Source organism: Equus przewalskii, chromosome 2 (assembly GCF_037783145.1).
Source record: "Equus przewalskii isolate Varuska chromosome 2, EquPr2, whole genome shotgun sequence".
NCBI lineage: Eukaryota > Metazoa > Chordata > Mammalia > Perissodactyla > Equidae > Equus > Equus przewalskii.
Genome location: NC_091832.1, coordinates 49637957 through 49647657, shown reverse-complemented (window position 1 = coordinate 49647657; position 9701 = coordinate 49637957). Strand labels below are relative to the sequence as shown.

General features: G+C 40.8%; 1 protein-coding gene across 4 annotated transcripts in view; it reads left to right on the top strand.

The window, feature by feature from the left end:
* Position 1: 1 nt before the first annotated feature.
* The window catches only part of SLC18A1 (solute carrier family 18 member A1), a 38380-nt gene continuing 28680 nt past the window's right edge, over positions 2–9701 (top strand). For 2 of the 4 annotated variants that reach the window (XM_070606542.1, XM_070606512.1), the window contains exons 1-2: positions 54–347; positions 4767–4865. The gene's annotated coding sequence lies outside the window, so the exon portion shown is untranslated. Of the gene's footprint in view, positions 348–4766; positions 4866–9701 lie in introns of those variants that run through there. The other 2 variants (XM_070606520.1, XM_070606527.1) reach the window with 2 other exon arrangements.

Below are 9701 nucleotides of genomic sequence, written 5' to 3'. Positions count from 1 at the left end.
CAGGGCGGGGCGGAGCCGCGCTGTGCGGGGAGCTGGCCAGCGTGCTGGGAGGCGCTGGGCGGAGAGGCGCGCGAGGGCCGGCAGGGCCGGGCGAAGCGGCCGCGAGGACGAAGGGATGCAAGCGCAGGGAGGGCAGGGGAGGAAAGGCTGACAGGTACAGGAAAGGGTCAGCTACTGCCCGTTTTGTAAGGACATTTCGGACACTGGACGGAGAGCACTCAAGTTCTGAAAGAAACACTTGAAAAGCAGAAGAAACATCAAACCTACTCCAGTGATTATTAACATCGGGCACTACGTGCCATCATTGCTTTCGATTTACTGTCTTTCTGTCCGACTCATTCACTCAGGTATCCATTCAAAAAGCATATTGGACTTTTTAGGGTGGTGGTAGCAGTGTGAAAGACAGTGGAACTTCCTTTAAACTATTTAAGGGACAGAAGTAATACAAGAATGACTAGCTGGCTGTGGACGGTGACAGCCCAGGCTGGGGGCCTGAGCAGTTGAACTGATTGTGATGCTGTTTACAGGGTAGGGAACGGAGAAGGAAGTGAGGAGCTCTGCCGATAGGGAAAGAAAAGAGAAAAGCTAACTGTTTGGGGGATCCGTTTAATTAAGTTTCCTGCAGAATACTCAGAATGAGATTTCTGTTGGACTATATAGGTAGATACCTCAGGAGAAGACATCTGGGCTGAATTGAGATCAAAATTTGTGACTTATCACTATGTTGTTAATATGGAAATAAAAGAGACAAGCGAGAGAGTGTGTGCATTGTGGTAAGATGCTAAAGACCAACTTTTAAGGGATCACTATGATCGAGGGATGGACAAACTTGGAATGAGGTTAGAGTTGGAGAGAACCCAGAGCACGTGTCCTAGGAGCTAAAAGAGGAGAAAATTTTAAAGATGGATTATTGCATAAGGCCAAAAGCTGAAGACAAGGCAAGTGATAGGTGTGTTACAGGTACCCATTGTGTCCATTAGAAGACCATTGTGATATGATGGGAATGTAGATGCCTAATGGAGAACAGTACACTTTTTTACAGAGGTGGAAATTTTAGGGTTTGAACTGTATACAACGGGGGTATATAACAAATTAACTGAACATTACTCACTTATTTAAAGCCCATTTTAGGTGCATCCATTTCCATGCCCTTTTGAACCACTCTGCTGAACCAAGATTCCTTAATTTTGAGTGAGATTGAGCATCATTTAGTATGTTTTATAACTGAAGAAAATAAAGACAAAACAATATGAGACATTCATGAAACTGGCTACAATTTTCAACTAATGTATAAAGTTGGCAAGAGTATAAGGAAACAAGAATTTTGATATTTTGTTGGTAAAAGTATAATTGGTATAATGTTAGGAGAGCAATTTGGTGGTATCTGACTCAAATATTTCCTTACTAGGAACTTACTTCATCCTTAGGTAAATTATTAAATATATTTCAGTGTATATGACAAATATTTTCAATTATATGTGATACATCACACATCACATACTGTATGTCATTATATGATGTATGATCTATATTGGTCTACAGTCATGTGCTACATAACAGTGTTTCAGTCAGTGATGCTGCATATAGGACAGTGGTTCCGTAAGACTAGCATGTAACATAGGTATGTAGTAGGCTATACCATCTAGGTTTGTGTGAGTATACTCTATGATGTTCACAAAATGACAAAATCGCCTAATGACACATTTCTCAGAACGTACCCCCTTAGTTAAGCTACAAACAACTGTATATACATTTAGATGTATATATGCAAACTGAGAATTCATTGAAACATTTTTGAAATAGCAAAGATTTAGAAATAATCTAAATGCCCATTCATAAGTTATGGTATATGCAGTCAAAGGCGTTCCTCAGCCTTTGAAGAATTCAGTACAGCTTTAAGTGTTGAAATAAAAAAAAATCCTCCAAGATAAATTAAGTTTTTCTAAAAAGCAATTGCAAAATAACATGTAGACTAGATTAATTTATATACATGTTAAGTATGTAAATATGTATGTTGTAGTTTTTGGAGGGTGACTTTTTTTTCTCCTAAAATGGACATTAAATATCCAAAGTCACATACACTCACAAGAGCATCCCCTGGGGGAGGGATGTATAGAGTATTATGCTTAAGAGGCTCTGGGGCCAGACAGACTTTGCTGAAGTCCTGATTTTATTAGTTCTGTGATCTTGAACAAAAATTTATTTGTTTATTTATTCTCTCTAGGTCTTATTTGCAAGCTGAGGATCATAATATTACCTTCCTCACAAACCTGTTGTAAGCATTAAAAGAGATTAATGCAAAGCATTTGGCAAATAGCAAGTGCTAAGTATGTTTTAACTAGCATGGTATAGACTTTGACTGATTGATCAAATATTTACATATTAATTTCTATGCACCAGGCTCTTTTCTAAGAGCTTTTATAAATGACGTCTCTCCCTCACTAGTTTGTATTAAGCAGGAACTATATCTTATAATTTTCTTGTATCTTCTATCTATAGTAATTAGCAAGAGTACTTAATAGATACCTATTAGATGAATGCAAATGTGTTGCTCCTTTTCTAAGGATAAACAGTTCTCCACCAATCTTATGCTTCCATAAGGAGGGTTTTTTCCTAAAGGGCACTCACATTGTATGCTGGTTATTGTCCTCCAATTGTTTGTTGAAATCCTGTTTTTACTTTACCCCCAAAGAATGCAAGACCAGCTGGCCTCAGCTACAAGAAATGTGCTCAGAACATGAGACTCAGAGTCACCAGCCCTGGTCTCCGTGTTGACTGTCTTCTTACCTACAGTGTGACCTTGGGCCAGTCCTCAATCCGTTCTGTCTCCGAGTCTTCATATGCCTATTAGGAAGATTTAATGCCATAGTTTTCAAGGATTTAAAAGAAGCCTTCCAGAAATCAACATCTCAGACAGAAATGCAAACATTTATTCTTTTTTACAAATGATTATTGGAGAAGAAAATTAGAGAAGGGAAGGAGCAGAGAAGCTCATGCCAGTGACCTAATTTTCCCCATAAGTGTGTTTCTCTTCATTTGCTGGAAAATCCTGATCAAGGAAAACATTATGAAGACAAACCACAGCAGATTAAATAAATAAGGCTATATATTTCCATGTAACAAGGCATAAACCAGTATAAAATCAATATAAAATTTTTAACATGAGATGGGAGAGGAAGCTAATTAATTTGTGTGTGTGTGTATGTGTGTGTGTGTGTGTGTATTTTCTCTCTTTGTTGTTGTGTTGACTATTTTCTAATTCTGACTATCAGATGCAGAGTGAGCTTTATAGGCTGAAAACTGTACTTTGACCTCCTGAAAACTGAAATCTCTGGTTCTGTTTCATATTACTTTCATTGCCACTAGGGTCCCTGATGTGTTGTGGGAAGAGAAGGAACAGCAGAGGGCCCCCTATGTTCAGAACAATGGCTACTTAAGAGTGAGAGGTGTAAATGTTTAAACGTGTAAACCAAAGAAGCCAGTGGCTGGAAGTTCCCTTAGCAGGTACTGGCTGTATCATTGCCTGGTAGTGGGAAGGGGGAAAAGCGTCCTTCCAGTCCTAGTGCCCTTGTCTGAGGCTTTCTTTTGTTGCCAGATCAGGACAGCCATTTCTCATTCCAAATGTTCCAAACAAAAAGGAATCAGTTGGAAAAAAGCTGATTCATCTATTTGGTGGGATGTTATTCTGACACTAAGACTACAGGACAGTATGAGACAGAACAGCGTGGGAAAATTTTCACAGTACAGTATAGAGTAAAAATTCTATATGAGATGGCATACACAGTATAATCTCTATTATCTAGACGTATACACATACCCTCAGAGAAAATGTTGGAAAGAAATATATACAGATGTTAACAATGTCTGTCTTTGAGTTATGAGATGTTTCGTATTCTTTATATTTGTCAACTTTTTTTTGCATGAGTCTTTGCTACATATTTTAATCAGAAATACAATTAGGAGTATTAAGGTGCTTCTGTTTAAAATGGCACAGTGTTCGTTTTAACAGGCAGCAGGTTTGACTAGTCGTAAAATAAGTATGCAATCAGGCAAATGAAAAGTTCTGTGTTACAGACACCTGGGAGGAATCAGGGTCAAAGAAAGACGTGACAGATGACAGAGAGTCAACATTCAATGAGAGCTCGTCGTTTTACCTCTAACACTAGTTTATGACTGTTGGACTTGGGGTAGGCCTTAGCAATCAACTAGACTTAGCTCTCCAAGTTACAGATGAGGAAACTGAGGCTCAGGGAAGTAAAGTGACTTCCCCCAAGTTCTGGAAGCAAGATAGCAGCAGCACTGGGAAGACGATCTAACCTTCCTGGACTTTAGACCATGCTCTTTTGGCTCCATAGCCACCCAGTTCTGGTTCTGTCACCTGTGTACACAATTGGATGAGTCTAGGACATTCTCTCTGAAGCATGGTAATTATAGATGGTTTATTCTATCCCCCTCTATGGTAATTTTGGAAGACCAAATTAATTCTAAGACAGGTGGGGTCTTCTGATTCTCTGAAATGAGGGTCTGTAGCCCAGGCTCTGTTTGCTAAGATGACCTGGAGACAAGCTGGACTCAGGAGAACATCTGGGATTCTCAGGAAAATTTTGGGTCATATTCACTTTGCCATTAGTTGTCATGGCAATACGCCTGCACTGTCTCAATGTCTGACTCTGACCGTTACCAGAAGACGCCTTATTTCTTGGCTTACTTATGACGTACTCATTACAGAAGCAAAGCGAAAGCTCGAATGACATTTTCTGTCACAGGTACATGTTGAGTGAGCACTGAAAATGAACTCCACACGGTGCTGGGCACGGGAAAACCTTGGAAGAACTAGAGGACATGCTCCTGCGCTCAAGAGTTAGGTATGTTGGTCCTCAGGCAGACAGTTTCTCTGGGCCTGTGTCACCTCTTTAAAACAAGGGTGACATTACTGAAAAATATGTTATGTCTAAGGAGGCAAAGGATAAGTTGTGAAGACAAGATTAATTCACGTGATTTGACAGAGAGAACATGCAGAAATAGCATGGAATGACACGCTGAATTGTCTGACTGGTAAGAGAAAGGTCAGCCAGGATTTGCTGAGGTCAGGTTGGTCTCCACAAAGAGGCAGATCTTTTCAGTTAGACAGAGTTTGGAGAGGATCTGGGTTAGAGGATATCAGGTGTCCCGTGTGAGTCTTCAGCAAGGCCCGTAAATTCTCATGCTTAGCAAGAAGAAATCGCTCTGAACTAGTTCATGATAGATGCTGCATTTAGAAGAGGAATTTATTTTAGGGAACTTAGTGTTTGGAAATTCACCCAACAAATAAAGCAGAGTCAATATTTTACTGTTTTTCTGATAAATAAGTACATAGAATTCAAATGTGCTTGCTGTGTGCCAGGCACTCTTATAAGGGCTTATTGTTAATTTGTTCAGAGGAACTCTCTAGGTTAGCAAACCAAGGCACAGGGAAGTCAAGTAGTTTGTCCAAATTCTCATAGAATTAGGACCCAATGCCTGCTAATTCAGGTGCATCTTTTCTGTTTCCTGGTGTTTACAGAAATGTGGTTATAGGAAACACGGCCTTCGTTCCTAAGGGATATTGCCACTGGCCTTTCCTATACCACTGAAGTCACGGGTATTTCCACAGACTCTCTGATCCAGCACAATGGTCTGTGGGTTAGTAGATTCTCCATCTCTTTGGTCTGTGAGTTTAAGTTGATTACGATCCACAACTGAGGCTAAAATCCCAAGGGTCAAAACCCTCAGCTCTGCTTGTGGAATTCTGCTCACACTGTCAAGGATAGGTGGGTTTGGGAGGTGAATTCCAAAGGGAGGTTGGAATTTCCTATTCCTATCCTTAAGCCTTTAGGCTCTGGGAAAGTACCAAGTCCCCTTCAGGGTTTCCAATACCTCAGCCAGTCTTACGTGGTGATGCTCAGAGAAGCATAAATGTTCATCATTATCAGCATCACCAACAACAAGTAGTTATTGAGCGCCTCTACTGGGCAAGATACCAAGTTCTGGGTGGAATGCAAAGACGAGTAAGATAAAACCCTGCCCTTGAGTAGTTTACAGTCTAGAGGCAGATGACTATAGTTCAAGGAAAAATGTCACAAAGGTTATAAACTATTATATCTCTCCTTCTGGCTTTTGACCAGTCTTGTTCTTAACTAACTCCTGCATAGCTCCAAGGTGGGCCCTACAGGAAGCGAGGTGGGGACACTGACTGGTAAGTGCAGCTGGGGCTGCGTTTCCTGAGCAGAGCAGGCTTGAGTCAGACCTGGCAGAGATGGTGCACCCTGATGGTCAGGGGAAGATGGCCAAGCTGAAACGTGATAGCAAGAGAGGATTTGTGAAATGACATACTGAGCGGCAGCAAAGAATTAGAAAGAAAGGAGGGACTTCACTAGTTCAGAAAAGATGAAGGGAGGTTGAAAGCAGGTAGAAAGCAAAAGACAGGCAGGAGTGTGGACGCGAGGCTTAGGTCTGTACTGAAGAAGCAAAGGAAATGACTGAGACGGCTGGTGAGAAGCAACAGCCAGAAAAACTCCCAAGGGCAGGTCTTACCAGGGCGCCCTGCTGCCAAGTTCTGCATTGCAGTGGGACTGCTGGAGGCTTCCCTTGGTAACCTTGGCCAAAGGAAATCCAGACTGAGTCTGAAGGGTCGTGGCTGTAGGGACAAGGAAGCTGGTTTTACAGGGGCAGATTCTCTATCTTCTTTGGCATTAGGCATTTCTGAGTCTGCTATCTCCATAGGCAGAGCTATCTCCTCAAGAGCATTGGAGGTGAAAGGATGCTGGTTGTTGGCAGGGGGAAGAATTTCCCTAATCCCTGATCTACTTATTTATTGCTGAGTTTGTCACCAATGTCCCCACTACAGAATCATTCAATGAGGTTCCAGTTTGAGGAGTTTTTTTCTTTTTTTTTTGGTGAGGAAGATTGGCCCTGAGCTAACATCCATTGTCAATCTCCCTTTTTTTGTTTGAGAAGGATTAGCCCTGAGCTAACATCTGTTCCAGTCTTCCTCTATTTTGCATGTGGGACACCGCCACAGCATGGCTTGATGAGCAGTGTGTAGGTCTGCACCTGGGATCTGAACTGGCGAACCCTGGGCCACTGAAGTAGAGTGCATGAACTCAACCATTTCACTACTGGGTGGCCCCTTGAGTTTAGGTTTTAAAGCACCTCATTCCCTTTGATCTGAAGCAAGCTCTTCCCTCACTTTACCAGGCATAGCAATTCCCTACCTTTTTGGAGACAGATCCACCCCTGTAGGGTCCATAATGCCATGTAGATAGTTGTCACACAAAATAACACCTTTCTGGACTTCATTCTAGAGCCTGTGACAAGAAATCTGAACTAATTGTTAAGTATTTGAACAGTAAGAGAAACAGAAAGCAGTGAGAAACAAAAGCACCCTCCAGGTCTGAGTCGCAGGACCATCTGCTCTGGCAGGCCATGTCAGCCCCAGCCAAAGGAAAGTGTAACAAGGTTATACATGTTTCTTCGTCTGGAGAAAAAGCTGTCTGTCTGATGATGTTGTATGCCAGCCACTTTAACTGGAGTGATAACAGACCCACTGCCAAAGGGTCTCAAATTTCCATTTCAGCCCTGGATTGCTCTCAACAGCCTGCTCTGGCTAGAAATCATTAGTCCTTACCAAGGGCTCAGAGTCCACTAGTCTATATACATATGGGCTAAGCTGTTACTTTTTACTGATGACTTTTTATTTTTAAATTTTTTCCACTATAATTTAGACAATAAGAAAAAATCTCTCACACTTTTGCCGTTTAACATAACCACTAATACAATTTAAGTGTATTTGTCCAATGTATGTGGCGTTTATATAGGTATAGAATTACAATGTACATTTGTTTTTTTGAAATTTTTTTTTTAAAGATTGGCATCTGAGCTAACAACTGTTGCCAATCTTCTTCTGCTTCTTTTTTTTTCCTGCTTTTTCTCCCCAAGTCCCCCCAGTACATAGTTGTATATTTTGGTTGTGGGTCCTTCTAGTTGTGTGAAAAATTTTTAATTGTGGTAAAATATACATCAAATAAATTTTATCTTAACCAGTTTTTTTTTTTTGAGGAAGATAGCCCTGAGCTAACATCTGCTGCCACTCCTCCCGTTTTTTTTTTTTTTTTTTTTTTTGCTGAGGAAGATGGCCCTGAGTTAACCTCTGTGCCCATCTTCCTCTGCTTTATACGTGGGATGCTGTCACAGCATGGCTTGATAAGTGGTGCTTAGATCCACACCCGGGATCCTGGCCAGCGAACCTCAGGCCACCAAAGCAGAACACACGAACTTAACCACTATGCCACCAGGCCGGCCCCTTATCTTAACCATTTTGAACTGCACAGTTCAGCAGTGTTAAGTATATTCACATTTTTGCGCAATCACTCAGTCTCCAGACGTTTCAGCTTGTAAAACTGAAACTCTATACTCATTAAACAATTCCTCATTTCCTCCTCCCCCCAGACCCTGGAAACCACCATTCTACTTTCAGTTTCTGTGAATTTGATTACTCTAGGTACCTCATATAAGTGAAATCGTACAATATTTGTCGTTTTGTGACTGGCTTGTTTCACTTCCCGTAATGTCTTCAAGATTTGCCCATGTTGTAGCAGGTGCCAGGATTTCCTTCCTTTTTGTGGCTGGATTATATTCCACTGTTTGCATACACCACATTTTGATCATCCATTCATTCATCAATGAACATTTGGGTTGCCTTTACCTTTTGGCTATTGTGAATAATGCTGATATGAATGTACATAAAGTTTTATATCTTACCTTTTCACTTCCCATTATAATATCTTTATGTATACATATATAAATGTTTTTCCAGGTTGATATACAGTCTTTATAATAATCTTGTTTTCTCTGTTTTAACAGTAACGTAACAGTCCTTTAAGCCCATGTACTTCAATATTTTTCTACAGTTCTACATACAAGATGTTTCCAATTTTCCCCTAACTGCCATGATAAAAATGTTGTACCTATGATATTCCCTCCATATTTTGGCTTATTTTTTTAGAATAGATTTCTAAGAAGTGAAATTACTGGGTCAAAAGGTACAAACATTTTATGACTTAAAAGACGAAAGACAAAAAGCCAAATTGCTTTCTAGAAAAATAGTATCTATTTGCATAGCTACTAATAGTGTATATGAAATTCCATTTCACCATACTCACACCAGCTTCATTTCTTTTTGCATTAAAAAATTAAACAGAAGGAAGGTAAGAGCTCATTCCTGTTTACCAGAGAACACTCTGATTATTAACAGTGATGGGCATTTGTGAGAACACCAAGGCTTGGCTAGCCTGTGAATACTAGCATGGTTACGGTTGACTGAAATATAGATATAATGGGTAATACATGTTATATATATAAATATACATGGATGTATTAGAAATATGCCTGCCATAGTAGGTGCTTAATAAATTATAGCTATTATTATTGTTGCTGTTGTTCTATTAATGCCCAAAGTAGGGTGATTCTTGGCCTGTACCTGCTCCCTCAGGCCCTCAGCTCCCCAAACCGTGGTTTTCCAGTGACTTGCAGCGTCCCCAGTGTGGTGGTATCTCAGAAGAGCTTTTTCCGCCCTGTGGAGGTCTCCACCCCAGCCCTCTGCTGCTGGTTCTCTCTGCTAGACACAGCTTTGCCGTGCTGCTGGCTGCCCTAAGCCCTCAGAGAAACAAAACCACAGGCAGTGC